The sequence below is a fragment of the Poecilia reticulata genome, linkage group LG3 (genome assembly GCF_000633615.1).
Source record: "Poecilia reticulata strain Guanapo linkage group LG3, Guppy_female_1.0+MT, whole genome shotgun sequence".
Taxonomy (NCBI): domain Eukaryota; kingdom Metazoa; phylum Chordata; class Actinopteri; order Cyprinodontiformes; family Poeciliidae; genus Poecilia; species Poecilia reticulata.
Window position 1 is genome coordinate 8419387 of NC_024333.1, and position 15704 is coordinate 8435090.

The 15704-nt window shown below is 37.5% G+C and overlaps 1 protein-coding gene across 6 annotated transcripts in view; it reads left to right on the plus strand.

Annotated features, from left to right (window-relative positions):
• glceb (glucuronic acid epimerase b) overlaps positions 1 to 15704 on the plus strand; it is a 57599-nt gene that overhangs the window by 14996 nt on the left and 26899 nt on the right. For 2 of the 6 annotated variants that reach the window (XM_008404654.2, XM_008404655.2), the window contains exons 2-3: positions 1779 to 1891; positions 10612 to 10726. The exons of 1 other annotated variant lie outside the window; for it this stretch is intronic. The gene's annotated coding sequence lies outside the window, so the exon portion shown is untranslated. Of the gene's footprint in view, positions 1 to 1778; positions 1892 to 10611; positions 10727 to 11711; positions 11748 to 15704 lie in introns of all 6 variants that reach the window. 3 more of the 6 variants (XM_008404652.2, XM_008404656.2, XM_008404653.2) reach the window with 2 other exon arrangements.

A 15704-nucleotide genomic window follows, 5' to 3' on the forward strand; every position in this document is an offset into this window, starting at 1 on the left:
TTCTTTAGCTGGGTGTGTCAAAGTGCTTTACATGAAATCTCACTGTGGCCTTCTTCTTTTTCTAACCTTAACTTTCTCAAAAATTGTGGGTGTTTTTCTCTTTTCTTCCCTAAAGACTAGATTTGAAGTGACCCTTTTGGAAAACAGCATTGTAGAAGTGGGGCAGGGTTGTCGAGCTGAAGTGCGATTGGAGTAGGACATGCAAAATAAGGGTAAATTTAGCGGTCCCAAAGAGGGCCGTTAATTAGTCAGCTTGTTTATGCAAGATATGCACGTAGAAACTAAAAAACAACAAAATGATATATCAAAACTTGCTTATTTCCTCCATTCCTTTTTAATAAAAGGCTTTTCAGGCCCTGACTTGTAGGCTCCGCTAAGACAGCTGTGCATACTCCCCACATTAATTATTGGTTATTTTTAGAGATGTGCCGATCAAGTTTTTTCCTGCTGATACCGATTCCGATCACCCATGAGGACCAATCACCGATACCGATCACATAATTATTTTTTTAATCAAAAGCACTACCTGTTACATTATGTGGGGAAAAAACAAAAATAAAATGTTGTTTTTATTAACTTTTTACAAGAAAAAAACAGGCATTGCGCAAATTGTACTGCTATCGGTAACACTATCTTTAACAGACTGATAACATATGAAGGCTCTGAAGAGGCTAAATAATACAGAGTCAAAATAAAACCTCTCAACATTGCCAAAAAATTYAAGTATAAAACTTAACATTCAAAGGCAAATACAGGTTCCATTGCAATAAACAATCCAGAGTTACTGAATGAAAACTTCTGATAGCACTGCGGCTAGCTGATTACTGCTAGTTCTGATTGGCTGTTTCTGACTGAGCAGAGTAATTGTGCAGAAAAGGGAGGAGGCAGAGGAGATCGATTATTTTTTCTGAGATTATCTGTCTCATGTTAGGACAGCGAAAGTTTTAATACGTATGTAAAATGTATTTTTTTAGGTTAGATGCTGCAGCTATAAACGGAGGTTCGGTGTGAGAGTCACTACCAGGTGGAGCAGAAGCGGCGCTCCGTCTGTGAAATGTTACTACCTGTAGCACGTAGCAGCGGTTCAACAGCGAGAGCAGAACCAGCGTTTTACATCGCAGCTTGAAGACTTAAATAATTTTGTGGGTTATTTGTTTAGCTTTCTGACCGTCATGCTAATCCGGGTGAGTGTTTGTAGCTATGCGCTGCTTTACCTGTTGTCGGATCCTCCAAATGTCTTTTTTACTGCAGTGAGCCTCGATGTAGCCAAACTCCTCAAGTATGGCATTGTTTTTATGCCATATTAGATTTGTCGTGTTGATGCATTTTGACGTGCTTCAATTTTCCGCCGCAACAGCAAACTTTACCAAACTTTTCCCAATCAATGCGTTATAGTTCCACATCGCTTAGGATTTGTTGCTGCACGTTTGCACAGTGTGAAGGAAAGAGGAGACCAGCTGCACAGGCACGCTGCGAAATGAGAAGCAGGTGATCGGTTTGTGTGATCAGCAACAAGAGACCGTGATCGGCGATCACCGATCATACTTTTTCACGGAAATTGGGCGATTATGATCGGTGGCCAATCAATCGGCACACCTCTAGTTATTTTTGATCCAGTTACTGTGGCCATATTTGAATGTGATCTACATGGTGATCACTTATCCAGATTTGTTTAGCTTTCTGGACATTTTTAATTCAGCATTAAAGTGTCTCTCAGGAACTACTTGAAATGCATGAATATCGATCAACATGTTTAATTTTGTTTTTTACCTTTATAGGTTGATGCTCTCCCAAGACCTTGCCTTCAATGCCTTCTCGTTGTCTTGTGATCTGCGACCCACTTCTATTATCTCTCTGAGTTGCTGAAGGAGGCAGTAACAAAACAGAGTTGGTGAGAGTGTAAACTTAGTTACTAGGATAGCATTTAATCATATTTAGCTTTGTTTTCCAAAGCCTTCTTTTACAATTGTGAGTGCACATAGTTGTGGAGCTTGGGCAGCCCAATGGGTTGAGTTATAAAACAATGAGGACTCATCTTTTGCTGTTGTGTACAAAAACTAAATATTAATTTATTTGCCGACCCATTGACATCCCCACTAGTCGGCAACATATTTACTCATTGGGATTCAAAGCTTTTCAGTGGCAATATAACATCCAGGGAGAATTACCTGCCTGATTTAGTCGACCTGCTTCCTCATTTCTGTTTCCAGGTTAGGGAGGGAAGTACACAAATCAGAAAGATTTAAACACTTTTGCATCTTTACATTTCAATGTTAAACCGCAGTTTAATCTCAGACTGCTTCCTTTAAGAATGCTCTGAGGAGTTATGGGATGCGATATAGTTTTGGACTCTTAATAATTTTCAGTTTGTTTTTTTTCTTTCTTTTTTCCCCAATATTTTTACATTGTAAATAGCTACTAATGAGAAACGTAGTGTGTCCGAGTGGGGGGAACAAAAAACAGCCCCTAAACACAGAGATGCTCTACTTCTCACTAGTTGTTTCTATTTCTGGCCGGCTGGATCGCTTTTCAGTCAGAATTTATGACATTTCAGGAGGAAACCTCTCTGATTGACAGATAATGATATATGCATATGCAGAACAGAGGGGAGAAGAATAACCCCTTACCTCTCCTCTGTCCCCAGAGCTGCTTTGTTCAGCTGCCTTTATTTTTTCATTCCATCATATCTGCTGAAGATTGAGCGATTATATACCATCAAAGCCTTTTAGATGCTTCCCACTCTCTTCCAAAATCCTTTTTATTTTCAACAGATTCAGCTGCTTAATATTCCTTAGCAGTCTGTGGCCTTTTTACAGAACTAACAAGGTTCTGAAGATGCAAGTCTTGTCTTCATGTGAAAGACAGCTGGGGCATAGCCCTCTTCTTTTTCTTTTTTTTTTGTAGAGCTCATGCCGCAGTGTCTGTGCTGCTAACAAGTTCAGAGCTGCTCTCAGACACAAAAGCAAGTGGGAAGTGACTCTCATGTTATTTATATTTTATTGGATATTGTTCAATATTTCTAGTGAAAGTTTATAAAATAAAAACACCACAGTTAGTTGTGTATCTTTTTAAATGTATTTATTAGCTGGATGGACCTCAACTGAACTTAATGGCCGCATTAGGTTTTTATTTATTCTGTATATCTGAGACATCAGATCTCAGCAATAAATGTGGGCACATTGTTTAAAGGTGGCGTAAGAAAAAAATTTTAGATTGTAGGGTAATCACAATCAGTTTTGTCAGTATGAAGTTTCAGCTTTAGCAGCACATATAATCCTCTGGGGTATTTACTTTGTCCATTTTTAAGCGCTTATATTTATAATCTTCATATTAACTCTTTGTTGTATTGCTATATTTAAATCGGTAAGTATTAGCACATATAAACATACTTACTGATTTAAACGAAGGGCTTCGGTGTTTGAAATGAACTCGCATAAGTCTTGGTTTCACAAAAGTAGTGGACAATACTATCCATTTACTAAAAATATGCTAAATAAAAGCCCAAATAACTTTTTTAAATGAGCATTGTGCGCACAAAATTACTACCTGTTTTCTAAACTAAACATTTATTTAGTATGAAGACATTGTTACAATGTTAATCAGTTCAGTAACTTCTTATAGCCTGCCAGAGGTGACCCATGAGTAGGGCTGTAGTGATACAATAATCTCACGATACGATACACAATATTCTGCTCACGATACAATATATATTGCGATATTCAGCAAACAATACAATTTAATACATTTTTGCCATTTTCTGAAAGATTTTAGAGGGACCGAGTGATTTTGGTGACATTTTGTGACTGTTATAGAGTTGGATTGAATTAATTTAACTGAAAACTGATTAAAAGCACCAACTACACAATACCTGGCTCTGGTTGGACATGGACACAGACTAAGTCGACAGCTGGACAAAATGAATTAAAGAAGTGGTGAGAAAACATGTTTCTTTTAATTGAAATAGTACAAACTGTAGCTTACATGCATTTGTAAAGTAAATACCGTTTTAACCTTGACACTTAACATTTGAAGGAATCACTCTAAGCCTGATGACCTAGTCACTCTCCTGGTAAAGCAAGCAGTGAGTGAGCAAGGTGACAGTTGGATGTTACGATACTTGCGGATGAATATCGATTTTTTTTTTCTAGGAAAGAAAATATCGATATATATCGCAAAATTGATATTATTACACAGCCCTACCCATGAGTGACATGAATTTCAGATAAAAAAACAGAAGTTGTAAAAACAACAAAATTGTAGCCTTCCCTTTATTTCAACAACTACATACACATGCACAACTTTATCATTAGTGCCTATATAGCTGCAGTTTGAAACATCTTACAAGCTTAATGAGGCAATTAAAGATCCCTAGGCCTTTAACTAATTTATTTCTGTTGCTAAATGTAGTTAGTCTTAACCTATTTTCTCATTCGGTGACTTATTGCATGAGTGTAAGTGCCAGCTTCTGCCTACAAGCTTGAAAGAGTTCAGCACAGAAAGTACCACAGAGTGTTGACAGGCACCATGGGTATTTGCTCAGCTTCCAAATCTTTCCTTCCTATTTACTTTGAACTTAGTTTTCTCATGCAGCTTGTATGTGGTGGTTCTTGGTCTAAAACTCATCCTCCCTAGAACACTTTGGCTTCCAAGTTTCTTTTTTTTTTTTTTTCTTGTTATATACCAACTCCACCTGCTGCTCCAGGGCATGCTTGGTCTTGTGACTTATTCCTTTGTCACTTTGATCTGAGTGGTTGTAATAACTTTTTGCAAAAACATAGGTTTAATATTCACTCAAAGGGACTCTGTCTCACAAGGCCATTGGTGATCTATTTAAAGTAAAATATTTTTCCTTCAATTCACAAATCTAAAGTAATATCTGCGTAGGAGAAAAGAACAATCCATGTGTGTTTAGCTGCAGCATTCAAATGTAGCATCAGACCAGCCCCTAAAAGGAAGCAACCGAACCCCTCAATGCAAGCAAAGCACCTCTAAATACCATCAGATTTACTATCTATATTTCTAAATGCTTGTGACAACCACACTGTTTCTCACAGCATGTGACCCAGACCTACTGAAACACTCTTTGTTTTGCTTAATCCACTGTGAAAATTGCCCTAATGTTTTGAGAACTGGAGGAGGTTGCATGGGAATGGTGCTGTGGGAGGATATTCCAAGGAAAGCAAATTGGTTTGGGACGTCAAGTTTGTAGCTTTTAAATTGTGGTACACATGAAGAAGTGACTGAGTACCAAATATCAAGACTGAAAATTTCTTCAGTTTGCTTTCAAGTTAAATAATGTCCTTTTCCCCTATCCCCCATTTTACTGCCCATTTTAAGAGGAAGTCTGTCATTGATATAACATTCAGGATAACCTAAATTACTTAGAAGGCATACAAGTGAATTTAACATGAAACCAAATTTATTTCAGAAATTTCCATTTTTCTGAAAAACGGAAAATTAAATTTCTCAAAAAACTGGAGTTCAACAGAAGACCCAATAAATAAAAGATAATAAAAAAATGCATAAAAAGATCGACCTTCTAAAGTTAAGTATTAATTAGCATATTGCTGTGTACAATATATACACTCCATACATGTTCATGGGTCCTTTTGCATGAAATACCTCATTACTATGGCGTGGCATGGAGGCGCTCTGCCTGTTGTTCTGTTGGGGTGTTTGGGAAGCCGGGGTTACTTAAATAGTGACCCCTAGCTCATCTGCATTGCTGACTCCAGTGTCTTTCGTGTTCCTCTTGACAATAGTCCATTGACTCTTTATGGGGGTCATGAAAATTTGTTGGACTATCGAATTCTTTAAAGCAGGTATAGGTTCCTTTGGGCTGTATGGACCAATGCCAAGTTCTGGAAAATGAAAGCAGCATCTCTTTATGCTTGTCTGATGAGGCAGCAGGAAGTTCTCTAAAGTTTACTCATGGACGGCTTCAGTAGATTTGGACTTGATGAAACACAATGGACCAACAGCAGAAGATGAATTGACTCCTCAAAGCAACTCAGACAAACTTTGCACTCACTATGCTTTCACACCAGCCTGTTTAGTCCGCTTTAATAAAATTCTAGTTTCATTAAATAGTTTGATTAGAACTCTATTTTGTAGTTCTATTAGGCTCTATTTTACTTTGTGTATAAAGTCTGGTTTATTTGGGGAGGCGTGAATGTGCAATCGAACTCTGATGCGAAGCAAAAAAGCAAACTAAAAGCATAAGTCTCGGTTGGTTGAAGTGAACTCTGGCAAGGTTTGAATTCCTATGTGCATGCAAGTGGACTGGAGACCTCTCCAAACCAGGAAGCGGAGTGTAGCGCAGGGCATTCTGTGTCAATAGAACCAAAACAAACACAGGAGTTTAACACTAGAGGGATAAAAATGGTTCATGGTTTTTCAACAAATACAAAAAGAGAAATCCTTAAACCACTACAGTCTGATGCCACTCCACTTTTTTTGTGTACATTTTGTGAAGAAGGAAGTTGCGCTCATGTCGTCTTCGGTTATTTTTGTCATTTACTTCAGTAGTTCTTGGTTTTCAATTAGTTTGGATTGTTTGACACAGTGCAGTGTGAAAGTGAGCCACACCATTTAAAAAATTTAACAAATTCTGCAGTTTTGTTCCCCAATCGAACAGAGTTTTACCAGACCATCAGGTGTGAAAACACCCTGAATCTCAAGAAACTTGAGAAAGAGAGTCATCTCCCAGTTTAAAATTTTGAATACGTTTACTCTTGTGGGTAAATTACACAAAACCTTTATGTAACCATGAAATATTGAAGTATGTTATCAATATTTGTCATTAACTTTAGAGACATAAAAAATGTGTCTTTACCAGTTTAGTTAGTTTAACTTTAGTTTGGAGAAGTGATTTCCATTTAATCAGGTCGCTCCGGCTCTGCATCTCGGATCTCTGCTAATTTCGCTCTATGCTTGGCACGCTCCAAGTTCTCTGATAATTCTCCGGGCATCAGATGGCCGCTGATGGCTGGCTTCGTCGTGGTATCAGTGGTGCGATCATTAAATGTTTTGCCAGCCACTCACTCCTCAGAGAAAATGAATGCATTATGAATGGCCAACAGATGGGTCTTCGGCCCTCGTTTTCTTACCCCAACTACTAGTTGTGATAGATGGCTGCTTGTGTCAGGGGGCAGCAGATGTGGAGCAACTATAATAATTAATGAGAGAATATCCGTCCCAGTCAAATTGCTGGAAGATACATCCTGAGGCTAATGTTTAAAACGTTTTCACTGGAGAGAGCCATAAAGTTGGTCTTGATGATTCATGTGCGAGGTGTCAACCTCTTCCTTCAGATAGGTCGGTAGAATTGGACAGTATGTAAAGGCGATAATGTGCATCAGCCCAGTGCTAATTGATATGCTAAGGCAACCTTGAAGAGAGGCTAAGCTGTTTGACCTTCTCTTCCTTTTATGACACATTGAAAGATGATTTAAAAAACTTATTCCTTGAAAATGCCATGAAAATCACCTCTAACATTGAGTTTAAAATGATTCTTACATTCCTCACTATGCTGAGATGGTGTGTTTTCTGTGCTGTGCTAGTCCTACAATGTGTATCTTTCTCTTCATTGGACTTCACTTTCTATGTTTACAGCATTGTCTGAAAGACAAAATACATAGAAGGGGAGAAAGGGTATTAATATGTTAACTTCATTCATCAAGTAGTTTTAAAAGGTCTTTCCTAATTCGGTATTATTTACAGGAAATTGGTTACCACAGTTTGTAATCTATCACTGGAGCTCTTGATCACCCTGCACATCATGTCATTTCAAGTGCATTAATCATTTCACTCAGTTATTACACCAGTGACCTTCACTGTGTGACGGCGACTCTCGTCCTTGAATCTTGATGAGTTTAGGAAGGTTGTGGGTTCCGTCCGCTGTCTTTAGTTTTCTGGCACTGGTGCCATCTGCTAGCTATCTCTCTCCATGTGTTTCAGTCTGAAAATTTTCTTCTCTAAAGGGAGCAAAGAGTGGACTTGAATTGAGAGAATCAGTTCTACGGTCCTGTTTAAACCCTGGCTTTACTGTCATCACTATAATAAGCGACGTTTTGATGGTCACTTTTTTTTATTGTTTTTGGACGGGATTAGGGTCGTCATATGCCAAGCAAAGCTGCTTCTACAATTAAATATACTACAAACAATAAAAGTCACGTGAACACTACATTAAAAAAACGCATGTTGCTCAATAAAAGCGCATTTCCACATATATTACAGCAAGTAAACAAAGCCACAGATTAGACCACATCATCAGAAGCATGACAAAACACTATATGCCTACTTTATTTTACCATCTGATTGATGTAGGGACAAATTAAATTTAAAATCCGTTAAGTCTGCAAACAGGGATGATTTAACGAGAAAAGAACGGTGAAAACAATTTTTATATTAAAACATTGCAGAATGTTTTGTAGCATTTCATGTGTTCTTTTCATTGCATTATGCCTGGCTCGGTTTTGACGTGACTGAACATGACTTCTCCCAAAAGTGATGTAGGAAAGAAGCAAATTAGTGCATAAAAAATCCCCCAAGAGCGCAGAAGAAAGTTTGATACTTAAAAATCTCAGCAGGAGGCCCTGCGTCTCCCTCCGCGTTCAAACGACACATGCTCATGCCTTGAAATGTCACCAGAAGAGCTGCAGGATAAGCCTCAGGAAGAGAGAACCGCACTTGGCAGACATTTACTTTATTTTTTCTTTACAAATTTACCTTCTTCCTGCAGCGTACTTACCTCAGAGAGCATTAGTGCTGTTGCACGGTAGCCAGGGATTATTGATTAACATTGCTGCTGACATTTCTAGTTCCTGTATACTCCGGCTGGATTGGTGATGCTCTCTTTTCAGCCTTCACACACTGACTAGCATTGTTTTTATGTCTCTTCAGACTAAAGTTTTGTTGAAGTTTTTAATGTTAGGTTATCCTCTGTACTACATAGTAGTATGTACAGGTTTCCACCCAATATCCAACATGCACTTTTATCATTCCTAAATATTTTAAAAAGACTTTTTCCACAGGAAAGACTGTTTTCTTTGTGTTTTACCTCCTTGTACAATTAATACAACTATGGAGTGTGTTGTCTCATCTTGGCACAAAAACTACATGGGAGAAAAATGCTGGGGGAAAAATACGCAAGATTCTAGATTTAAAAAGGCTTCAGATCTGTTTTTCTCTTCAAATATTGTCAAAAATCGCAATGGACCATGCAGTGACAGAAGGGTGTCCAGCTGGTTTCTTTGCTCCAACATCTAATTAAAGTGCTTTGTAAATGACCTCATTTTATGAAATGATCAATATGCTTTCTTTGATCTAGCAATTTAGCACCGTCTTTAATTTAATAACATGTTTCCACTGGGGATGGAAATGACTCGGTTACATAAATTGCAGAGGAAACCATCCATGTCACACTCTGCACATAAACACTGATGGATTGGCTGTACATTAATGACTCTGCTATTGAAAAGCCTATAAATTAATCATGGCAGCAATTAAAAATGTACATTTGCGTTTGGGTGTTAATTTATAGTGCATCTGTGTCCAAATCCAAAAGTCCAATATTACAGCTGATAATTACATTTGTTTATTAATTGAATTGAAAAGCTGCTTTGGATCAATGATCCAAAAGAATTTCTATTGATTTCTTTTAAGTACACACAGCCAGCCTAAATCATGACGCTCTCCGACAGGGTTGGGCAATTAATTTTCACAAATGACCACACAAGCAATTATAACTGTGATCCAGGGCCAAACCATTGACTAAACACCATTTTTGTTCGACTACATGTGTGATAGTAACTTGTTGATAAAATCTTTTATCGTCTGATGACGGTAGACCTTGCAGTTGAACAATAAAATGTGACCCTATGCTGATGACTAAGGCTTCTTGTTTACTTTTTATAGATAATACTTGGAAAATAAAATTGTCACAAATGATCAAGGTCATATTTTTCGCAGCTTAGTCCAATGATTTAAATTTGAGGTGTGATTACTGCAAACATTTCTAGATCCTTTTCTTCTCAAGCTGAGTGTGCCACTTTAACTTTTATATGATTCAGATCTTTTTCAACACTTTAGAAATGTTTGTTTTCCAATTAATCTCGTCACTGAATCCAAGGTGCATACTTTTATAAAAGATATAAACGCCTTCAACTTTTACCTTGTCTACTGTTTTGATATAGAGGAAAGCAACAGAATATTACACAATGGCTTAGACCTAATTAATACAGTAAAAATATTGTTACATTGTAATTGGTCATGTATGTTATGCATATTTTTTAGACAGAAACCTTTCATAAAACGTTTTCCGTTGCATTGAATATGGAAAAAAAAAAAAAAATTGTTTGCAACCTCAACAGCAGCTGGCACATTTTTGTCATTTCTGTGCCCAAGAAAACATGGTTCCAATAGTTTTGGAAGAATTCCTTAAGTGGTGCCTTAGCTGTTGTGCTGGTGGGAAATGTGGTATATTATAGCTGATAAAAGAATTTTTTATTTTTTTTGACACCCTTGCTTCTCATGTATGATTCACATTGAAAGCTGTCCATTTTCAGGCATCATAATAATGGAGTTCACATTTCCTCCCGTCATGTGTAGGTGCTGAAGCAGCTGCAGGTGGTGAAAAGCAGAAGATCGAGCAAAGCGCAAACTATGGTGAAGGTGGACGGAATGTCGACCCAGCTGTTTGTTTCTTTGTGAAAGATCTGAGGAGGTCAGTCACCATTCAGTTGCCTTTGTCACAAATCAGGGTCTCTGGTGCCTTCAAGCTCAAAAAAGTACAGAAAGATAATCTTATTTGTCTAATTTCTTATTTGTCAGACGTCTTTGAAGCATGCCTCTTGACTATGACTTTGTTCTGACATTGTCTGTTTTTGTAACACCTTATCTACTCCTCGGCATGCAAATATCTTGACTTCATTATCCAAATTATCTCTAACATCTTCTAACAGCATATGAACTATGAAAATGGCCTAGTCTTTTACATGGGTTCATTACCTTGCATTATCTGAGAAATAATTATATAAGATAATGAAATAAGAAGCCTGAAACACTTCCTACCTTTTTTGCAGTCAAACATAATTTCACACCGGTGATGATTTCTGAAGAACTGTTTATGGTTGATCTGTTTCACATATCTTCAATATAACCGTTTAGTTTTCAATAATGTTTTGTTTTATCCCTTTATTTTAGCTCTGATGAGACCAGTGTGACCATTTGACATGATAAAACATCTAATTTTACAGAATGAGATGTTTCTTTTTGATAATGTGAACAATAAAATGGTTATTGTTTGCAGATGAACTTGAAATCCCAAATTTTCCCTCTGCTAGTTCTGATTTTTGACTTTCTATACAGTTTGACTTGTTTATATCCTGTATGGGAGGATATACGCAGCGAGGACACGGACACCATAAAAAGAAGCAATGTTGTTTAGTGTAAAGAAAAACTCACCTAAAACATGAAAACACACTCAAAATAGACTATTTCAAGTACATATGTCTTGAAAGCTGATTTCTCCAAATGGCCATCCATTTTAACCATTTTTCACATTATGTGAGCTTGTAGAAATGTGCACATTGAGTTATGATATTTCTGACAACACAAAAGTTTTTTTGATCAGTTTTGATCTCGTAAGTGGACCCATGAGAACAGTCGCTCTCAAAATCTGCGTGATTTGGTCTTGTTTGTTTCGACAGTTCAAGCCGAGGCTCCTATTTACAGTAAATGTATCTGTGAGTACTAAATCCTACCTCTACGTTAGAGAGCATTTACATCCCTGCTTTCTCAACATTTTTCCAGGCTCGCTTTGTGCTGGCAGGACAAGCACTTTGCTTGACCTCCCTCTCAAACAATCCTGTGATTTTTCTTTTATAACCCCTTCGTTTGAGTCATGGCTGTCTTAATCCCCCTGCAGACTTCAGCTATAAGCTTTGTGGTAATGCCTGTCCTAATCCTCTTCAGTAAAACACACTCACGCATTAAGCTCAAAGCAGTTTACTCACTTACTGGCTGCTTCTGAACAAAGCATGATTGTTGTTTGCAGTACAGATTTGTGTCTGTGTGACTGCTTGTTAAAGGTCCTTTTAATTTTACATCTTCCTGTCCTTTAAGTAATAAAGATAAGTGCACATAATGTACAGGTTCAAACAAAATGTGTGTGTGTTTTTCTTTTCTTGTTTAAGTTTTGCTATGATTGTATGTGACACCTTCTAACCCACTGAACAATTTTTTTTTGTTTTTTTGTTGGTATTCATTTATTTTTATTCACCTGTGGTGATTAATGGCAGGGGTGGTTATTAACTAGTTACACTTACTCAGTTACATTTATTTACTGTTCTGTGCATTTTTTACTTGAGTAAGTTTACTTGCTACTAAACTAGAGTAGAGGTTTTGAATACTCTGACCACCTCTGGTTATTGGACAGCCACTAATGTAGTTATTAACTAGCTTTGAGTCTGTCAGCGACGGGAATCTTTTAAGGTAACCAAATGTTCCGCTTACTATGTAAATATTAAACCCTGAATATTCCAACTTATTATGATTCCAATTTGTATTTTTTTCCGTCTTTTAGCAAAACATACTGAAGATGTAGGCTCATTATAAATTCTGTTTTGAGTGACAAGTCTCAATTGTTTCTTCTGCCTCCAGTTTTATACGCGTCTTCTGAATCTTGGCAAACAATAGAGGTACTATTGTTGTTTTTATAATTAATCATTTAATATGCTTGCTTGTCACTCTCACTAAATCAAAACTAAGTCTGCAGCTCTTTTGGAAAAAAAAATGGAGCAGTCCTTTTGAGTTACTTTTTAATTAAATTTTTTTTATCAAATTGCAGAATCACAAGCAGGTAAAATAGTTTTGACATGTGGCATATGGAAAGCAATGCCCATGAAATCTTATGTCGCCATAACTGCACCTTTTTTGATAGAATAGCAGCTAATATGTTATGTTTCCCGAACAAGAGTCATACGTATCTCGCAGAAAAAAACGACAGATAGCTAGGTATTAAGTTTGCGACAGATTAAGTAGTAGAATATGTGTAAATGACTGAAAATAACTTCAGCTCATCACTGGTCGAATCGAATACTTAATTTCCTCTTGCCAGAGCAGAATAGAAAGATTGTTTGACTCTCAGTAGGGGAATTCCAGAACTGAGCCAAATTGAAACACAGACCCAGTGATAATTTGAAATGTCCATCTTAAATGACAGAAACTGGATAAACCAGGCAGTAAAGAATACATAGAAAATTATTCTTAAAGCAGTAGTAGGCAACTTTTATAAAAAATGTTTTCTTATGTATTTAACATTGTCATTATTTTGTGACAGTCTGAGACTGATGATTTGAAACAAAATCAAGCTCCTCTGCCTTTGTGGTCCTACTACCATCTGCAAAAATTCACAGCTCAATCAGAAGTAACCAATCAGAGATAAGAGGAGAGTCTTGGCGCTGCCAATCACCCTGATGTGTGCACTGCTCACACATTTCCCCTAGCTCTCTGCTATTCTACATCTCCTTCTAGCATCATAGCAGGATGCTGTGGATACTAGTTACCATATCCACTGATGACAGATGATAAGCCAATTGTCCTGTAATGGTAAGTTGTTTTTCTGCCGTTGACACAGGTGCAGCGTGTACTGATGGCGCCAAGACCCTCCTCCTGGCTCTGATTGGTTGTTTCTAACTGAGCAGGGATTGGACCCGGCAGGACCACAGGAAAAAGGCAGATGATTATCTGTCTCGTGTTATTCACGATAAAGTGAAAAAAAGGAAACAGAATTTATGATGTAGTTTAGCGATGAAGTTACAAGCTGCCTTGGATATATACCCTTAAGGATTCACAGTATCCTAATCAGACTGTGAAACTAAACAGAAACCCATAATACCTACTTATTCACACGCGCAATCTTTAAATGAGCCAACATGCCTCTCAGCTGCAGTATAAGCTGATTACTTGCTGGCTGTCACAGATTGGTACCTTACTTCTCCAGTGGAGGAGCGCACTGAAATGACTGGAAAATTTGCTAAAGAGACAAAACCCCTAAACTTTCATCTGCTCTAAATCCAGCCCAAGAGTACTTCACAAGCACTCGACAATTTAATGCTGACTGCACATGAGTTTGGGGTGGGGAGGAGGGAAAAAACTCATGGCACGAATCTTTAAGATCATTGCCTTCTTCACATTTCACTTTGTGACAGTCGATGCCTCTAACAACACACCTGCATTGTCTCCAACCCACACTCCTTTACAAATGATAAAATGCGCATCTAAGATAAATGACACTGGCGCCTACACCAGCACGCAGCAGAAAGTGCTTCAGTACATTCTCATTAACCCATAGCGTGCCAATCATTGAGATCGTAGTTACAAGTCTGTGGTTTCACAGCTCATTTCACCCTGGAGTTTCTCCATCCTATCCTCATCCATCTCCGTCAGCTGCCTTCACACTAAATGTCTAATCTCAGGGGCTGCCTGCTAGTGTGCTGTGGATTATAGGATGTAACCAGAGTTTATAGCAAAGCCTCCGTGAAGTTTGTTTGCCCACAGCATGGAAGAAAATATACGTTACATAGTTTCAAGGATCACTCTACTTAGCATGGTCTAAAGTGGTTTGCTGGGAAAGAGAGACATTTTGACTCGAGATTAGATGCGGAGTTGGCACTGTTCATAATTCACTTTGCATAGCATTAATGGTTTTTAAATGCAGTGTAAATGGATTTTAAGATTTTGGTTTGTTTAGCTAAGCTGCTGCTGCCTTTGCTGTATTTAAATGAAGAGGGTTCTCTGGCAGCTTGTTCATTACACAGTCAGAGCTGCTTGCTAAATTATAGATTTCATTTAGTCAGATCTCCACTCTGTCCCAGCTCCCTAAACAAAACCTACTAGATTACTGCTACAATATAATGTATTTGGTGTTTAAAAACATAAATCAGTAACTATTTTAACATACACTAGTTTTTGAATACATTTTTAAAGACTTACAGGTGCCTTATTTAGCATAAGCAATCTGTGGTTGTTGTACGGCAACCTCACTTAGTCTTGTTTAGACTACCTGAACTTTGCTGGATGATCATTTCCTTATAGGGGCTTGTTAATATAAAAGGCATGTTGCATCAGGCCAATATCCTTTATATAAACACAGCAACAAACTTATGTTCACAATAATTTTAACGTGTTTGATGTTCTGCGATAACATCAAAGATGTAAAGGTAAAGGTATTTGCCGTTTCTCCTTCAGTGTGCACTTGTCAGCATTAACTTTAGCAAAGTTAGGTATTCTTGCCAGACTGAAAAATACTTTTTGTTTATTTTGAGTCCTGGGCTTCATTCCTAAACAATGAAACATCCAAGGCCACATATTGTTTTCATAAGTCATTGTAGAGAAGTGGAATACTATTTTAGTTACACCTTTAAGCTGTAAAGCAAATACTAGTTCCTCTTAAAAGCAAACAAAATGGTTCCATATTTGTTAATGAAGTTGATGAGTCATTACACACACGCGCGCACACACACAGATTGACAACATTGAAAACTTTCTTCCTTGTCATTTGGGGATTTTGGCATGGAGCTCTCGACTCACTTTCATAAAATTAGATTTTTATATAACACCAGCAAGAAAAGTACACATAAAACAGAACTGTCATGCTTCTGAAAAGCATGTTTACTTACATGGACTCGATACTGCACAAT